This window comes from Mustelus asterias, unplaced genomic scaffold, assembly GCF_964213995.1.
Source record: "Mustelus asterias unplaced genomic scaffold, sMusAst1.hap1.1 HAP1_SCAFFOLD_2502, whole genome shotgun sequence".
In the NCBI taxonomy this organism is placed as follows: domain Eukaryota; kingdom Metazoa; phylum Chordata; class Chondrichthyes; order Carcharhiniformes; family Triakidae; genus Mustelus; species Mustelus asterias.
This window is the reverse complement of record NW_027592447.1, coordinates 23,370-43,263: the sequence shown is the minus strand read 5'-3', so window position 1 is coordinate 43,263 and position 19,894 is coordinate 23,370. Positions and strand designations below refer to the sequence as shown.

The 19,894-nt window shown below is 54.8% G+C and overlaps 1 pseudogene across 1 annotated transcript in view; it reads right to left on the bottom strand.

Annotated features, from left to right (window-relative positions):
• Positions 1-4,649: 4,649 nt before the first annotated feature.
• The window catches only part of LOC144489754 (alpha-actinin-2-like), a 38,564-nt pseudogene continuing 23,319 nt past the window's right edge, over positions 4,650-19,894 (bottom strand). The window contains exons 12-14 of the transcript XR_013497044.1: positions 16,467-16,532; positions 7,420-7,578; positions 4,650-6,309 (exon numbers count right to left, since the gene is read on the bottom strand). The product of XR_013497044.1 is annotated as an alpha-actinin-2-like (transcript). The remainder of the gene's footprint in view (positions 6,310-7,419; positions 7,579-16,466; positions 16,533-19,894) is intronic.

Genomic DNA, 19,894 nt, shown 5'->3' with positions numbered 1-19,894 from the left:
ACCAGGACAGGTTGTTGGTGTGGGAGGGACCAGGACAGGTTGTTGGTGTGGGAGGGACCAGGACAGGTTGTTGGTGTGAAGGGACCAGGACAGGGTGTTGGTGTGGGGGGGACCAGGACAGGTTGTTGGTGTGGAGGGACCAGGACAGGGTGTTGGTGTGGGAGGGACCAGGACAGGTTGTTGGTGTGAAGGGACCAGGACAGGGTGTTGGTGTGGGGGGGACCAGGACAGGTTGTTGGTGTGGAGGGACCAGGACAGGGTGTTGGTGTGGGAGGGACCAGGACAGGTTGTTGGTGTGAAGGGACCAGGACAGGGTGTTGGTGTGGGAGGGACCAGGACAGGGTGTTGGTGTGAAGGGGACCAGGACAGGGTGTTGGTGTGGGGGGGACCAGGACAGGTTGTTGGTGTGAAGGGACCAGGACAGGGTGTTGGTGTGGGAGGGACCAGGACAGGGTGTTGGTGTGAAGGGGACCAGGACAGGTTGTTGGTGTGGGGGGGACCAGGACAGGTTGTTGGTGTGAAGGGACCAGGACAGGGTGTTGGTGTGGGAGGGACCAGGACAGGGTGTTGGTGTGAAGGGGACCAGGACAGGTTGTTGGTGTGGGGGGGACCAGGACAGGGTGTTGGTGTGGGAGGGACCAGGACAGGTTGTTGGTGTGGGAGGGACCAGGACAGGGTGTTGGTGTGAAGGGGACCAGGACAGGTTGTTGGTGTGGGGGGGACCAGGACAGGGTGTTGGTGTGGGAGGGACCAGGACAGGTTGTTGGTGTGGGAGGGACCAGGACAGGGTGTTGGTGTGAAGGGGACCAGGACAGGTTGTTGGTGTGGGGGGGACCAGGACAGGTTGTTGGTGTGAAGGGACCAGGACAGGGTGTTGGTGTGGAGGGACCAGGACAGGGTGTTGGTGTGGGGGGGACCAGGACAGGTTGTTGGTGTGGAGGGGACCAGGACAGGTTGTTGGTGTGGAGGGACCGGGACAGGTTGTTGGTGTGGGGGGGACCAGGACAGGTTGTTGGTGTGGAGGGACCAGGACAGGTTGTTGGTGATCTGGACGCCTAAAAACTTGAAGCTCGCGACCCTTTCTACTTCGTCCCCGTTGATGTAGAGAGGGGCATGTTCTCCTTTACGCTTCCTGAAGTCGATGACAATCTCCTTCGTCTTGTTGACATTGAGGGAGAGATTATTGTTGCCGCACCAGTTCCCCAGATTCTCTATCTTATTCCTGTACTCTGTCCCGTCATTGTTTGAGATCCGACCCACTACGGTGGTGTCGTCAGCAAACCTGAAAATCGAATTGGAGGGGAACTTGGCCGCACAGTGATAGGTGGATAAGGATTATAGGAGGGGGCAGAGAACACAGCCTTGTGGGACACCGGTCCATCGAGTCCGCTCCGCCATTCGATCATGGTTGATATGCTCCTCATCCCCATTTTTCTGCCTTCTCCCCCATAACCCTTCAACCCCATTCCCAATTAAAAATCTGTCTCACTCCTCCTTAAATTTACTCACTGTCCCAGCACCCACCACACTTTGGGGCAGCGAATTCCACAGATTCACAACCCCTTTGGGAGAAGTAGTTTCTCCTCCAACTCTGTTTTAAATTTGCTGCCTCTTATCCTCAGACTGTGACCTCTCGTCCCAGAATGCCCCACAAGAGGAAGCATCCGCTCCGCGTCTACTTTATCCATACCTTTTATCATCTTGTAGACCTCAATCTGATCTCCCCTCATTCTTCTAAATTCCAGAGAGTGTCGGCCTAAGCTGTTCAATCTCTCTTCATACGACCAACCCCTCACCTCTGGAATCAATCTAGTGAACCTCCTCTGAACTGCCTCCAATGTCACTACATCTTCCCTCAAATACGGGGACCAAAACTGTGCACAATACTCCAGGTGCGGCCTCACCAATGCCTTGTACAGTCGCAACAATACTTCCTTACCTTTATATTCTATTCCTTTAGCTCCAAATGCCAACATTCCATTGGCTTTCTTTATTATCTGCTGTACCTGCATGCTAGTTTTCTGTGAGACTCTTTTTCTTGATGTGACAAAACCCCAACTTGTCACCAATGTTCTTTCTCTAATGTTCTAATTATGTTAGGGGTTGCGGGGTTTTAACAGAGAGGAAACACTTGCTCTGCACACGTCAATTCAAACTAACACACAACAGGTTTTATTGAAAAGCTGCTCTCTTTGCTCTGAAATAGAAACTGCAGCCCGTGCAGCACCCTGATGACATCACCATCAAAACATGTCATCAGCGATTAATACAGCCTGCATTATTTTTCAATATGTATGGTCGGCACGGTGGCACAGTGGGTTAGCGCTGCTGCCTCACAGCGCCAGGGACCCGGGTTCGATTCCCGGCTTGGGTCACTGTCTGTGTGGAGTTTGCACGTTCTCCCCCCGTGTCTGCGTGGGTTTCCTCCGGGTGCTCCGGTTTCCTCCCACAGTCTGAAAGACGTGCTGGTTAGGGTGCTAAATTCTCCCTCAGTGTAACCCGAACAGGCGCCGGAGTGTGGCGACGGGGGGATTTTCACAGTAACTTCATTGCAGTGTTAATGTAAGCCTACTTGTGATACTAATAAATAAACTTTCGCAAGGGGCAAATAGACCAGCATTTCTTCCCTTGGGGGTGGTGGGATCTTTCAAACTCACCCAAGAAATCCCCCTCACCCCTTCTCTATCTCTGAGACCCCCTCCAGTCCCGTACACCCACGCCCTATCCCTGTAACCTCATCCAGCCCCCTATACCTCCTCCCTATCTCTGTAATCTTCTCCAGCCCCGACACCCCCTCCCTATCCCTGTAACCTCCTCCCGCCCAGTACACCCCCTCCCTATCCCTGTAACCTCCTCCAGCCCCTACACCCCCTCCCTATCCCTGTAACCTCCTCCAGCCCCTACACCCCCTCCCTATCCCTGTAACCTCCTCCCGCCCCGTACACCCCCTCCCTATGTCTGTAACCTCCTCCAGCCCCTACACCCCCTCCCTATCTCTGTAACCCCCTCCAGCCCCAACACCCCCTCCCTATCCCTGTAACCTCCTCCCGCCCCGTACACCCCCTCCCTATCCCTGTAACCTCCTCCAGCCCCTACACCCCCTCCCTATCTCTGTAACCCCCTCCCGCCCCGTACACCCCCTCCCTATCCCTGTAACCTCCTCCAGCCCCTACACCCCCTCCCTATCCCTGTAACCTCCTCCAGCCCCTACACCCCCTCCCTGTCCCTGTAACCTCCTCCCGCCCCGTACGCCCCCTCCCTATCCCTGTAACCTCCTCCAGCCCCTACAACCCCTCCCTATCTCTGTAACCTCCTCCAGCCCCTACAACCCCTCCCTATCTCTGTAACCTCCTCCAGCCCCTACACCCCCTCCCTATCTCTGTAACCAAAGTGCATGACCTCGCACTTATCCACTTGTGTGTATACAATGCCTCACAGCTCCAGGGACCCGGGTTCGATTCCCGGCTTGGGTCACTGTCTGTGTGGAGTTTGCACATTCTCCTCGTGTCTGCGTGGGTTTCCTCCGGGTGCTCCGGTTTCCTCCCACAGTCCAAAGATGTGCAGATTAGGTGGATTGGCCGTGCTAAATTGCCCCTTAGTGTCAGGAGGACTAGCTCGGGTAAATGCACAGGGTTACGGGGAGAGGGTCTGGATGGGATTGTGGTCGGTGCGAACCTGATGGGCCAAATGGCCTCCTTCTGCACTGTAGGGATTCTATGATGTAACATGTGATGGGGGATTGAAAATAAATGCTGCCCCTTTTTTTTTAACCCCTAAGCCAGTCCCAATTGCCCGCGTTTGGCCCATATCCCTCTCTACCCATCTTACCCATGTAACTATCTAAATGCTGCCCAGTTGAACCCGGGTCCCTGGCGCTGTGAGGCAGCAGTCTAACCACTGTGCCACCATCTTACCCATGTAACTGTCCAAATGCTTTTTAAAAGACAAAACTGTACCCGCCTCTACTACTGCCTCTGGCAGCTCGTTCCAGACACTCACCACCCTCTGTGTGAAAGAATTGCCCCTCTGGACACTTTTGTATCTCTCCCCTCTCACCTTAAACCTATGCCCCCTAGTTTTAGACTCCCCTACCTTTGGGAAAAGATATTGACTATCTGGCTGATCTGTGCCCCTCATTATTTTATAGACCTCTATAAGATCACCCCTCAGCCTCCTACGCTCCAGAGAAAAAAGTCCCAGTCTATCCAGCCTCTCCTTATAACTCAATCCATCAAGTCCCGGTAGCATCCTAGTAAATCTTTTCTGCACTCTTTCTAGTTTAATAATATCCTTTCTATAATAGTGTGACCAGAACTGTACACAGTATTCCAAGTGTGGCCTTACCAATGTCTTGTACAACTTCAACAAGACGTCCCAACTCCTGTATTCAATGTTCTGACCGATGAAACCAAGCGTGCCGAATGCCTTCTTCACCACTCTGTCCACCTGTGACCCCACTTTCAAGGAGCTATGAACCTGTACCCCTAGATCTCTTTGTTCTGTAACTCTCCCCAACGCTCGGTAGTATCCTGGTAAATCTTTTCTGCACACTTTCTAGTTTAATAATACCCTTCTACCTTGGCTATCTATCTTGGCCAGAGATCCAGACAATACTTGCTGAAAAGATAACTCGAACACCGTATCAAGAGTAGTTTGAAGGATAGTTTTATTTTCTCCACATAAGAAGGACATTTCCAGTTAAATCCTCGCTCCTCCCCGCTTGGCTGCGCTGGTTACTTGTCCCCTTGGCGTGGGATTGAGGTGAGGCACTCTTGGGGAGGATTTGTGTGTGTGGCGGGGGGCAGAGAGCGAGGGAAGGAGGGCTCGAGGGCTGTGAGGGAGTAGCATTTGGAAGCTGGATAAAATGGAGGGAAGATTTGGGGGGCTCGGGTTAACGCCCTGCGGTGCCCCCCCTGGGTGGCCCAGGCTTCACACCGTCGACGGCTCTCCATCGCTGTTCATGAACCCACGACCCAGAATCACCGTCCACATCACCCACTGGAGCGTCAAGAGAAGGGGGTGGTGTGGATGGAGGTGGGGAGGTGAGATGGAGTGAGAGAGAGACGTAGAGAGAGAGACAGGGAGACAGAGAGAGAGACACACTCATTCTCCCTCCGTGTCTCTCTGTGTCTCTCTGTGTCTCTTGTCACTCTCCGTCCCCCTCTCTCTGTCTCTCCCTCTCCCATCTCTCTCTGTCTCTCTTTGTCAGAGAGAGAGAGACAGAGAGAGATGGAGTGAGAGAGAGACGTAGAGAGAGAGAGAGAGACGGAGAGGCAGAGAGTCAGAGAGAGAGAGACATTCAGAGAGAGAGAGAGACGGAGAGAGTGAGAGACGGCGAGAGAGAGACGGAGAGAGTGAGAGACGGCGAGAGAGAGACAGAGAGGGAGAGAGAGAGACAAAGAGAGACAGAGAGAGATGGAGAGGGAGAGACAGAGAGAGGGGGACGGAGAGTGACAGGGATACAGAGAGAGCAAGAGAGAGACAGAGAGACACAGTGAGACACAGAGGGAGTGTGGGGACTACCATTCCTCGGGGAATCTCAGCATCTGGGAATTGGCGGGGTCAGTGGCGGTGAGAGACTTTCCTGATGTTCCATTCTTTGAGGGATAGCAGGGTTGAGAAAGCCGGGGGGTGGCGGAGGAAGGGGGTTAAGGCGCTCCGCCATCTTCCAGAACATTCCGGGGCCGGACGAGGGGACGGCGACATCAGTGGACACCAAAAAAATGGGGCAGAAGGAGGGGTGAGGGGATGAGATGTGACGGCGGTCGACGGAACATTCTGGCAAAGTTCAGACTCCCTCCCTCCCCAGGGTAAGCCACCCCACCCCCCCTCCCCCCCGGCCCCCACGAACCACCCCCAACAACTCCCCTGACCTCCCTCAGGCTCAGATAAATCATTCATTTCCCAGGACCAGGGCCTTGGGCACGGGGAGGGGGTTGGGGGAACGTCACTCAGGTGACACTCTTGGGGAAGATTATGCACCATGGGGCGAATAGGGGAGGTGGGGTTGTCTCTGGCAGCCATTTTGTCTGAAGTGACGGAGGACGGTATATGGGCCGGACAGGCTGAGGGGGGAGGAGGAGGTTGCAGGGAGGCGGTGGGGGTGGTTGTGTGAGGTGGGGGCTATCTAGCTGAGGTGACGTGGAGGACTCACAGGTCACTCTCTCCGTACAGTGCACTAGAGAAGGAAATATAATCCAGCGCGCCCGGAGCACCGTCCGCGCCTGTGTAAGTCGTCATCCGTGTGATACAATATTCGGCCTGCTCCGGAGGCAGCTCCCGACGCAACTCTTCAACCGTGATGTAGTTCTGTTAGGGCACAAAACAACACGTTAGATTCTCCCCCAGCGTAAAGAGTAAAGCTCCCTCTACACTGTCCTTATCAAACACTCCCAGGACAGGTACAGCACGGGGTTAGATACAGAGGAAAGCTCCCTCTACACTGTCCCCATCAAACACTCCCAGGACAGGGACAGCACGGGGTTCGATACAGAGTAAAGCTCCCTCTACACTGTCCTTATCAAACACTCCCAGGACAGGTACAGCACGGGGTTAGATACAGAGGAAAGCTCCCTCTACACTGTCCCCATCAAACACTCCCAGGACAGGTACAGCACGGGGTTCGATACAGAGTAAAGCTCCCTCTACACTGTCCCCCATCAAACACTCCCAGGACAGGTACAGCACGGGGTTCGATACAGAGTAAAGCTCCCTCTACACTGTCCCCATCAAACACTCCCAGGACAGGTACAGCACGGGGTTAGATACAGAGTAAAGCTCCCTCTACACTGTCCCCCATCAAACACTCCCAGGAAAGGTACAGCACGGGGTTAGATACAGAGTAAAGCTCCCTCTACACTGTCCCCCATCAAACACTCCCAGGACAGGTACAGCACGGGGTTAGATACAGAGTAAAGCTCCCTCTACACTGTCCCCCATCAAACACTCCCAGGACAGGTACAGCACGGGGTTAGATACAGAGTAAAGCTCCCTGTACACTGTCCCCCATCAAACACTCCCAGGACAGCTACCGCACGGGGTTAGATACAGAGTAAAGCTCCCTCTACACTGTCTCCATCAAACACTCCCAGGACAGGTACAGCACGGGGTTAGATACAGAGTAAAGCTCCCTCTACACTGTCCCCCATCAAACACTCCCAGGACAGGTACAGCACGGGGTTAGATACAGAGTAAAGCTCCCTCTACACTGTCCCCCATCAAACACTCCCAGGACAGGTACAGCACGGGGTTAGATACAGAGTAAAGCTCCCTGTACACTGTCCCCCATCAAACACTCCCAGGACAGCTACCGCACGGGGTTAGATACAGAGTAAAGCTCCCTCTGGGTTCACTGACACTGTTACTCTTTAACCCAATGTGTTTTGACGCTCTGGGGGGAGAGAGTAGTTTGACAGAGACCTTGTCTGATGCGAGGATTTTGAAGGAAGCCATGACTTGTTCCGCTGTGTCTGTTTCGCCAGTCTCACGTGTCATGAAGTCAATGAAGGCTTGGAAGGTGACAACGCCAGTGTTATTGGGGTCAACGAGAGTCATGATCCTGGCAAACTCAACCTCTCCCTGTGAAGCAAAAAGAATCAGAGAATATTCAATTCCAAAGGTCCCAGCAAAGACGGAGAACTCACTCCCAAACCTAACACAGACAACTCAACCCCAAATCCAACACGGAGAACTCACCCCCAAATCCAACACGGAGAACTCGCCCCCAAATCCAACACAGAGAACCCACCCCCAAACCCAACACGGAGAACTCACCCCCAAACCCAACACGGAGAACTCACCCCAAATCCAACACAGAGAACCCAACCCCAAATCCAACACAGAGAACCCAACCCCAAATCCAACACGGAGAACTCACCCCCAAATCCAACACAGAGAACCCAACCCCAAATCCAACACAGAGAACTCAACCCCTAACCCAACACGGAGAACCCAACCCCAAATCCAACACAGAGAACTCAACCCCAAACCCAACACGGAGAACCCAACCCCAAATTCAACACAGAGAACTCAACCCCTAACCCAACACGGAGAATCCAACCCCAAATCCAACACAGACAACTCACCCCCAAATCCAACACAGAGAACCCAACCCCAAATCCAACACAGACAACTCACCCCCAAATCCAACACGGGGAACTCACCCCCAAACCCAACACGGGGAACTCAACCCCAAATCCAACACGGACAACTCACCCCCAAATCCAACACGGAGAACTCAACCCCAAATGCAACACGGAGAACTCACCCCAAATCCAACACGGGGAACTCACCCCCAAATCCAACACGGAGAACTCACCCCCAAATCCAACACGGGGAACTCAACCCCAAATCTAACACGGAGAACCCAACCCCAAACCCAACACAGAGAACTCAACCCCAAATCCAACACGGAGAACCCAACCCCAAACCCAACACGGACAACTCAACCCCAAATCCAACACGGACAACTCAACCCCAAAACCAACACGGGGAACTCACCCCCAAATCCAACACAGAGAACTCAACCCCAAATCCAACACGGAGAACCCAACCCCAAATCCAACACGGGGAACTCACCCCCAAATCCAACACAGAGAACTCACCCCCAAATCCAACACGGAGAACTCACCCCCAAATCCAACACGGGGAACTCACCCCCAAACCCCACACGGAGAACTCACCCCCAAATCCAACACGGGGAACTCACCCCCAAACCCCACACGGAGAACTCACCCCCAAACCCAACACGGGGAACTCACCCCCAAATCCAACACGGGGAACTCACCCCCAAATCCAACACGGGGAACTCACCCCCAAACCCAACACAGAGAACTCAACCCCAAATCCAACACGGGGAACTCACCCCCAAATCCAACACGGGGAACTCACCCCCAAATCCAACACGGAGAACTCACCCCCAAACCCAACACGGAGAACTCACCCCCAAACCCAACACGGAGAACTCACCCCCAAATCCAACACAGAGAACTCACCCCCAAATCCAACACGGAGAACTCACCCCCAAATCCAACATGGGGAACCCAACCCCAAATCCAACACGGGGAACTCACCCCCAAATCCAACACAGAGAACTCACCCCCAAATCCAACACGGAGAACTCAACCCCAAACCCCACACGGAGAACTCAACCCCAAATCCAACAAGGGGAACTCACCCCCAAATCCAACACAGAGAACTCAACCCCAAACCCCACACGGAAAACTCACCCCCAAATCCAACACGGAGAACTCAACCCCAAATCCAACACAGAGAACTCAACCCCAAATCCAACACGGAGAACTCACCCCCAAATCCAACACGGAGAACTCACCCCCAAACCCAACACGGAGAACTCAACCCCAAATCCAACACAGAGAACTCAACCCCAAATCCAACACGGGGAACTCACCCCCAAATCCAACACGGGGAACTCACCCCCAAATCCAACACGGAGAACTCACCCCCAAATCCAACACGGAGAACTCAACCCCAAATCCAACACGGGGAACTCACCCCCAAATCCAACACGGGGAACTCACCCCCAAACCCCACACGGAGAACTCACCCCCAAACCCAACACGGGGAACTCACCCCCAAACCCAACACGGGGAACTCACCCCCAAACCCCACACGGAGAACTCACCCCCAAATCCAACACGGGGAACTCACCCCCAAATCCAACACGGGGAACTCACCCCCAAACCCCACACGGAGAACTCACCCCCAAACCCAACACGGGGAACTCACCCCCAAATCCAACACGGGGAACTCACCCCCAAATCCAACACGGGGAACTCACCCCCAAATCCAACACGGGGAACTCACCCCCAAACCCAACACGGGGAACTCACCCCCAAACCCAACACGGGGAACTCACCCCCAAACCCCACACGGAGAACTCACCCCCAAATCCAACACGGGGAACTCACCCCCAAACCCCACACGGAGAACTCACCCCCAAACCCAACACGGGGAACTCACCCCCAAATCCAACACGGGGAACTCACCCCCAAATCCAACACGGGGAACTCACCCCCAAATCCAACACGGGGAACTCACCCCCAAACCCAACACAGAGAACTCAACCCCAAATCCAACACGGGGAACTCACCCCCAAATCCAACACGGGGAACTCACCCCCAAATCCAACACGGAGAACTCACCCCCAAACCCAACACGGAGAACTCACCCCCAAATCCAACACGGGGAACTCACCCCCAAATCCAACACGGACAACTCAACCCCAAATCCAACACGAAGAACTCAACCCCAAATACAGCATTGCTGCCCACGCTCCCACAGCCACCGTGGCCGCCCTCACAGACAACATGGCCGCCCCACAGACAACATGGCCATCCCCACAGACAACATGGCCGCCCCACAGACAACGTGGCCGCCCCACAGACAACGTGGCCGCCCCACAGACAACGTGGCCGCCCCACAGACAACGTGGCCGCCCTCACAGACAACATGGCCATCCCCACAGACAACATGGCCGCCCCACAGACAACATGGCCGCCCCACAGACAACATGGCCGCCCCACAGACAACATGGCCGCCCCACAGACAACATGGCCGCCCCCAGACAACATGGCCGCCCCACAGACAACATGGCCGCCCCACAGACAACATGGCCGCCCCACAGACAACATGGCCGCCCCACAGACAACATGGCCACCCCACAGACAACATGGCCGCCCCACAGACAACATGGCCGCCCCACAGACAACATGGCCGCCCCACAGACAACATGGCCGCCCCGCAGACAACATGGCCGCCCCGCAGACAACATGGCCGCCCCGCAGACAACATTGCCGCCCCGCAGACAACATGGCCGCCCCACAGACAACATGGCCGCCCCACAGACAACATGGCCGCCCCACAGACAACATGGCCGCCCCACAGACAACATGGCCGCCCCACAGACAACATGGCCGCCCCACAGACAACATGGCCGCCCCACAGACAACATGGCCGCCCCACAGACAACATGGCCGCCCCATAGCCAACATGGCTGCCCACAACAGCCAAAATGGCCGCCCACCACAGCCAACACGGCCACCCCACTCCACAGCCAATGTGGTACACCCTCCACAGCCAACATGGCCAACCCCCTCCACAGCCAACATGGCTGCTCCCCCTCCACAGCCAACATTGCCGCCCCCCTCCACAGCCAACATGGCCGCCCCCTCCATAGCCAATATGGCTGTCGCCCTCCACAGCCAACATGTCCACCCCCCTCCACACCAACATGGCCGCCCCCCCTCCACAGCCAACATGGCCACCCCCCTCCACAGCCAACATGGCCGCCCCCTCCACAGCCAACATGGCCGCCCCCCTCCACAGCCAACATGGCCGCCCCCTCCACAGCCAACATGGCCGCCCCCCTCCACAGCCAACATAGCCGCCCCCCTCCACAGCCAACATGGCCGCACCCCCAACAGCCAACATGGCCGCACCGCCCAACAGCCAACATGACCACCGCCCCCCCCCACAGCCAACATATCCGCTGCCCCCCCCCACAGCCAACATGGCTGCCCACCACAGCTAACATGGCCACCCCCCCCACAGTCAACATGGCTGCCCCCCCACAGCCAACATGGTCGGCCATCCACAGCCAACATGGCCTTCCCCACAGCCAACATGGCCCCCCCACAGCCAACATGGCCGTCCCCACCGCCAACATGGCCCCCCCACAGCCAACATGGTCGGCCATCCACAGCCAACATGGCCATCCCCACAGCCAACATGGCCCCCCCACAGCCAACATGGCCGCACCCCACAGCCAACATGGCCGCCCCACAGCCAACATGGCCGACCCACAGCCAACATGGCCGCCCCACAGCCAACATGGCCGCCCCACAGCCAACATAGAACATAGAACATAGAACATTACAGCGCAGAACAGGCCCTTCGGCCCACGATGTTGCACCGACCAGTTAAAAAAAAAACTGTGACCCTCCAACCTAAACCAATTTCTTTTCGTCCATGAACCTATCTACGGATCTCTTAAACGCCCCCAAACTAGGCGCATTTACTACTGATGCTGGCAGGGCATTCCAATCCCTCACCACCCTCTGGGTAAAGAACCTACCCCTGACATCGGTTCTATAACTACCCCCCCTCAATTTAAAGCCATGCCCCCTCGTGCTGGATTTCTCCATCAGAGGAAAAAGGCTATCACTATCCACCCTATCTAAACCTCTAATCATCTTATATGTTTCAATAAGATCCCCTCTTAGCCGCCGCCTTTCCAGCGAAAACAATCCCAAATCCCTCAGCCTCTCCTCATAGGATCTCCCCTCCATACCAGGCAACATCCTGGTAAACCTCCTCTGCACCCTCTCCAAAGCCTCCACATCCTTCCTGTAATGTGGGGACCAGAACTGCACACAGTACTCCAAGTGCGGCCGCACCAGAGTTGTGTACAGTTGCAACATAACGCTACGACTCCTAAATTCAATCCCCCTACCAATAAACGCCAAGACACCATATGCCTTCTTAACAACCTTATCTACTTGATTCCCAACTTTCAGGGATCTATGCACACATACACCTAGATCCCTCTGCTCCTCCACACTATTCAAAGTCCTCCCGTTAGCCCTATACTCAACACATCTGTTATTCCTACCAAAGTGAATTACCTCACACTTCTCCGCATTAAACTCCATCCGCCACCTCTCGGCCCAACTTTGCAACCTGTCTAAGTCTTCCTGCAAACTACGACACCCTTCCTCACTGTCTACCACACCACCGACTTTGGTGTCATCAGCAAATTTGCTAATCCACCCAACTATACCCTCATCCAGATCATTAATAAATATTACAAACAGCAGTGGCCCCAAAACAGATCCCTGAGGTACACCACTTGTAACCGCACTCCATGATGAATATTTACTATCAACCACCACCCTCTGTTTCCTATCCGCTAGCCAATTCCTGATCCAATTTCCTAGATCACCCCCAATCCCATACATCTGCATTTTCTGCAGAAGCCTACCATGGTGAACCTTATCAAACGCCTTACTAAAATCCATATATACCACGTCCACTGCCTTGCCCCCATCCACCTCCTTGGTCACTTTCTCAAAAAACTCAATAAGGTTAGTAAGGCACGACCTACCTGCCACAAAACCATGCTGACTATCACCTATCAATTCATTACTCTCCAAATAACTATAAATCCTATCCCTTATAATTTTTTCCAACATCTTGCCGACAACAGAAGTGAGACTCACCGGTCTATAATTCCCGGGGAAGTCTCTGTTCCCCTTCTTAAACAATGGGACAACATTCGCTAACCTCCAATCTTCTGGTACTATACCAGAGGCCAACGACGACCTGAAGATCAGAGCCAGAGGCTCTGCAATCACTTCTCTTGCCTCCCAGAGAATCCTTGGATAAATCCCATCCGGACCAGGGGATTTATCTATTTTCAGACCCTCCAGAATATCCTGCACATCCTCCTTATCAACTGTAATACTGTCTATTCTACTCCCTTGCAACCCAGTGTCCTCCTCAGCTATATTCATGTCCCCTTGCGTGAACACCGAAGAGAAATATTGGTTCAATGCTTCACCAATCTCCTCCGGTTCCACACATAACTTCCCTCTGCCATCTATAACTGGCCCTAAACTTGCCCTAACCAACCTTCTGTTCTTGACATACCTATAGAACGCCTTAGGATTCTCTTTAACCCTATCCGCCAAAGTCTTCTCATGTCCCCTTTTAGCCCTTCTAAGCTCGCTCTTCAACTCCCTCTTAGCCAATCTAAAGCTTTCTAGTGCACTACCCGAGTGCTCACGTCTCATCCGAACATAAGCCTCCTTTTTCTTTTTAACCAACAAAGAAACTTTTTTGGTGCACCACGGTTCCCTAGCCCTACCAATTCCTCCTTGCCTGACAGGGACATACCTATCACAGACTCGCAGTAGCTGCTCCTTGAAAAAACTCCACATGTCGGACGTTCCCAGTCCCTGTAATCTCCTAGTCCAACCTATGTTTCCTAATTCTCTCCTAATAGCCTCATAATTACCCTTCCCCCAGCTAAAACCACTGGCCCGAGGTTCATGCCTATCCCTTTCCATCACTAAGGTGAACGTAACCGAATTGTGGTCACTATCACCAAAATGCACACCAACTTCCAAGTCTAGCACCTGGTCTGGCTCATTTCCCAGCACCAGATCCAATATAGCCTCACCTCTAGTTGGCCTGTCTACATACTGAGTCAAAAAACCTTCCTGCACGCTTTGAACAAAAACTGACCCCTCTAACGAGCTAGAGCTATAACAATTCCAGTCAATATTAGTCAAGTTAAAATCCCCCATAACAATTGCCCTATTACTTTCACTCCTAAGCAGGATTGACTCCGCAATCCTTTCCTCAACCTCTCTAGAACTTTTAGGAGGTCTATAAAAGACTCCCAACAGGGTGACCTCTCCTCTCCTATTTCTAATCTCCGCCCATACTACCTCAACAGATAAGTCCTCATCAAACCTCCTCTCTGACACTGTGATACAATCTCTGACCAATAATGCTACCCCTCCCCCTCTTCTACCTCCTTCCCTACTTCGACTAAAACATTTGAACCCCGGGACCTGCAGCATCCATTCCTGCCCCTGCTCTATCCATGTCTCTGAAATAGCCACAACATCGAAGTCCCAGGTACTGATCCACGCTGCAAGTTCACCCACTTTATTGCGAATACTCCTGGCATTGAAGTATACACATTTCAAACCCTGCTCCACCCCACCTCTGCAATGCCGTGCATTGCAGTCCCCATCCATACATCCCTCACTTTCAGCCCCACTACTCAGGATCCCTCCCCCCCCCCGAATCAGTTTAAACCTCCCTGCATGGCCTTAGCAAATTTACCCCCCAGGATATTGGTCCCCTTCTGATTAAGGTGTAGACCATCCTTCTCATAGAGGTCACACCTTCCCCAGTACGAGCCCCAATTGCTTAAGTACCTGAACCCCTCCCTCCTGCACCATCCCCTCAGCCATGAATTCAAACCTTCCCTCTCCCTATTCCTCTCTAAACTATCCCGTGGTACAGGCAAGAGTCCAGAGATAACCACTCTGTCAGTCTTGGCCTTTAGTTTCCACCCCAACTCCATAAATCCCTGCCTAATATCCCCTTCCCCTATCCTCCCTATGTCGTGTGTCCCCACATGTACAATAACTTGTGGTTTATCTCCCTCCCCCCTAAGAGTCCTGAATACCCTGTCAGACACATCCCGGACCCCAGCCCCTGGTAGGCAACACACCAACCCTGAGTCCCTACCTTTAGTTCCGACCCTCCTATCTGTCCCCTTAATTGTGGAGTCCCCAATCACAAGGCCCAGTCTTTTACAGCCCCTAACCACCTGAGCTTTCTCACTCGGCTCACCCCCAGAGATCTGCTCTCTATGCTCAGTTGATTCCTCCTCAACTGTAGCCTCCAGCACCGAAAACCTATTATGGAGGGGAACCGCCCCAGGGGATTGTCTTCCCGATTGCTTCTTACCCCTCCTCCTGGCATTGACCCAAGCCTCATTTCTAGGAGTTACTATTTCTCTATAACTCCTATCAACTTCCACCTCCGCCTCCCGAATTATGCGGAGTTCCTCTACCTCCCCCTCCAGCTCCTTTACACGCTCCTCCAGAAGCTGCAATCTAATGCACTTCTTACAACTAAAATCTCCTGAAACACTACTGGATTTCCTCACCACATACATCCCACAGGAGATGCAGCATACTGCCTGAACTGCCATCCCTGAAGCCATTACCAGCAAGAAAAAAAGAAAACAAAAAACTTCCCCACACTTATAATTAGGTTAGAGGAGGATGGAAGGGTGGGATCCTCTACCAGTGTAGAGGATCGGGTATCTCCTCTGCACCAATTTATAGGGCTAGGGGCCCGAGAGAAAAAAAAAAACTACTACTGAGGGGGAACCACCCAGGTAACTGACTTTTAAAGTTAAAATAAAAACCCTTCCCAGACTCCTTTGCTGCCCACTTCTAGTTTTCACTTTAAACTTGAAAAACTGCTGTTAAAGTAAAGGCCAAAAAAATACACACACTAGCTGACTAATTAAATAAATAAACAATTCAATTAATCCAATTAATCTCTTACCAGCACTGCTGCTTTTCAATCACCCCTCTCAGCTTGCTCCAGTGGATCAATGAGCTGCCCCATGCCTCTGCACGCGGGCACGATTTGCTGGTGTCGCACTATCCAGCTTTTTCAATATCCCCAGAGGCGGCAAACTCTGGGCGGCGCCCCCCCCCCCTCAAACCCTCCACCACGGCCAATCCCCAGGGACACCGTGGCAGCCATCTTCCCGAGCAGCTCAGCGCGCGACAGTGAGATCGGAAATGCCGGAAGCCTGGTCCCCATCAGGACGATCGGGACAGGCGCCGCCGGCAGGGAGGGTGGGTGTGCGCGCGCGGCAGTCAGGCAGGTTTGGTGTGGTTCTGTTTTACCAGATCGTAACCCATGGAGATGAGACAGGCTCGGAAATCATCAGGCTCCATCTTGCCGTTCCTCTTCTACATTTCACCAGCCGGGAATGTGTGAGATCGGAAAAGACAGAGAGAAACATGGATTAGAATCAGAGAAAGAATCAGAGAATCCCTATGGTGCAGAAAGAGGCCATTTGGCCCATCGAACCTGCACCGACCACAATCTCAACCAGGCCTATCCCCATAACCCATGTATTTACCCTGTTAATCCCTCTAACCCACACATCCCGGGACAATAAGGGGCAATTTAGCATGGCCAATCCACCTAACCTGCACATCTTTGGACACGAAGGGACAATTTAGCATGGCCAATCCACCTAACCTGCACATCTTTGGACAATAAGGGACAATTTAGCACGGCCAATCCACCTAACCCACACATCTTTGGACACGAAGGGACAATTTAGCATGGCCAATCCACCTAACCTGCACATCTTTGGACAATAAGGGACAATTTAGCATGGCCAATCCACCTAACCTGCACATCTTTGGACAATAAGGAACAATTTAGCATGGCCAATCCACCTAATCTACACATCTTTGGACAATAAGGGACAATTTAGCATGGCCAATCCACCTAACCTACACATCTTTAGACACTAAGGGACAATTTAGCATGGCCAATCCCTCTAACCTGCACATCTTTGGACACTAAGGGGCAATTTAGCATGGCCAATCCACCTAACCTACACATCTTTGGACACTAAGGGACAATTTAGCATGGCCAATCCCCCTAACCTGCACCTCTTTGGAGTGTGGGAGGAAACCGGAGCACCCGGAGGAAACCCACGCAGACACGGGGAGAACGTGCGGACTCCACACAGACAGTGACCCGAGCTGGGAATCGAACCCAGCTCCTTGGCGCTCTGAGGCGGCAGTGCGAACCCACAGGGCCACCGTGCCGCCCGAGCATTTGGTGCTGGTTTCCTGTGTATTCGCCCTCAATCCGGTAGAATCTCCTGATTCAATAACACTCACAGTACGGGAATCAATTCGACCTTCCATAGATTGGGAAAGATTGAACGGGCCCCGGGCGGGAGTCTTTTCTCTGGAAAAGGGAAGGCTGAGGGGGGGACCCCGATTGAGGTCTTTAAGATGATGGATCGGGTTTGGATAGGGTCGATGGAGAGAAGATGATTCCACTTGTGCGGGGCAGAGACCAGAACGAGGGGGCCGTCAATACAAGATAGAGACTGATAGATCCAATCGGGAACTCCGGAGAAACATCTTTACCCAGAGAGCGGGGAGAATGTGGGACTCGCTCCCACGGGGAGTGGGGGAGAATGTGGGACTCGCTCCCAGGGGGAGTGGGGGAGAATGTGGGACTCGCTCCCAGGGGGAGTGGGGGAGAATGTGGGACTCGCTCCCAGGGGGAGTGGGGGAGAATGTGGGACTCGCTCCCACGGGGAGAATGTGGGACTCGCTCCCACGGGGAGAATGTGGGACTCGCTCCCACGGGGAGTGGGGGAGAATGTGGGACTCGCTCCCACGGGGAGTGGGGGAGAATGTGGGACTCGCTCGCACGGGGAGTGGGGGGAGAATGTGGGACTCACTCCCACCGGGGAGTGGGGGAGAATGTGGGACTCGCTCCCATGGGGAGTGGGGGAGAATGTGGGACTCGCTCCCACGGGGAGTGGGGGAGAATGTGGAACTCACTCCCACGGGGAGTGGGGGAGAATGTGGAACTCACTCCCACGGGGAGTGGGGGAGAATGTGGGACTCACACCCACGGGGAGTGGGGGAGAATGTGGGATTCGCTCCCACGGGGAGTGGGGGAGAATGTGGGACTCGCTCCCACGGGGAGTGGGGGAGAATGTGGGACTCGCCCCCACGGGGAGTGGGGGAGAATGTGGGGCTCACATAATATCGATATGTTTAAAGGGGGAAGCTGGATAAACACGTGAGGGAGAGAGGAATAGAGGGAGATGGTGATGGGGGGAGATGGAGAGGGGGGTGGGAAGAGACTGGTGTGAGACAGAACCCTCAGCAGACGGGCCGAATGGTCTCGTTCTGTGCTGTAAACGCTGTGTGATGTAACAGCACCTTTAGAAATGGAAACGCTTCAATTTATTTCACATCACAAGCCTGACTCCCGTCTCCCTTTCCCTCCCTCCCTCTCCCCCCGTCTCCCTCCCTCTTTCCTCTCTCTCCCCTTTCCCCCTTCTCTCCCCCTTCCCTCCCTCTCCCCCCCCCCTCTCCCTCTTTCCCTCTCTCTCCTTCCTCCCGCTCTCTCCCCCCTTCCCTCTCTCTCCCTCCCTCTTCTCTCTTCTCCCCTTCCCTCTCTCTCCCCTTTCCCCCTTCTCTCTCCCCCTTCCCTCCCTCTCCCCATCTATCTCTCTCCTCCCTCTCGCCCCCACTCACCCCTCTCTCACACTCCCTCTTCAATCTCTCTCTTCTCCACCTTCCCTCTTTCTCTCTCTCTCTCCTTCCCTTCCCTCTCTCCCTTTCCCCACTCCCCTGTCTCTCTCTCTCTTCCCCCTTCCCTCTCTCTCTCTTCTCCCCCTTCCCTCTATCTTTCTCTCTCTCTCACTCTCCCCCCTTCCCTCCCTCCCTCTCCCCCCTCCCGTCTCTCTCTTTCTCTCTCCCCCCCTTCCGTCTCTCTCCCACTTCCCTCTCTCCGCCTCTCCCTTCCCTCACCCCCTTCCCCTTTTCTCTCTCCCTTCCCTTTCTCTCTCCCCGTCTCTCCTCCCCTCTCTCCCCCCCCATCCCTTCCCTCTCTCTCTGCCCCTTCCCTCTCTCTCTCTCCCCCCACTTCCCTCCCTCTCTCTCTCCCTCCCTCCCTCCCTGTCTCCCTCTCTCTTTTCCCTTTCCCCTTCTCTCTCTCCCTTTCCCTCACTCCCCCCATCCCCCTGTGTCTCTCACTCCCTCATCTCGCACTCCCCCTGCTCGCACCCCCCAGCCGCCCCCTCCCCACCTCCCCCCAGCCACCCCCTCCCCACCTCCCCCCCCAGGCCGCCCCCTCCCCACCTCCCCCTCCCCACCTCCCCCACAGGCCGCTCCCTCCCCACCTCCCCCCCCAGCCACCCCCTCCCCACCTCCCCCCCCAGGCCGCCCCCTCCCCACCTCCCCCTCCCCACCTCCCCCCAGCCGCCCCCTCCCCACCTCCCCCCCCAGGCCGCCCCCTCCCCACCTCCCCCTCCCCACCTCCCCCCCAGCCGCCCCCTCCCCACCTCCCCCCAGCCGCCCCCACCCCACCTCCCCCCAGCCGCCCCCCCTCCCCACCTCCCCCCCCAGCCGCCCCCTCCCCCCCCCAGCCGCCCCCTCCCCACCTCCCCCCAGCCACCTCCTCCCCACCTCCCCCCAGCCGCCCGCTCCCCCCAGCCGCCCCCTCCCCACCCCCCCCCAGCCGCCCCCTCCCCCCAGCCGCCCCCGCCCCAACCCCCCCCCAG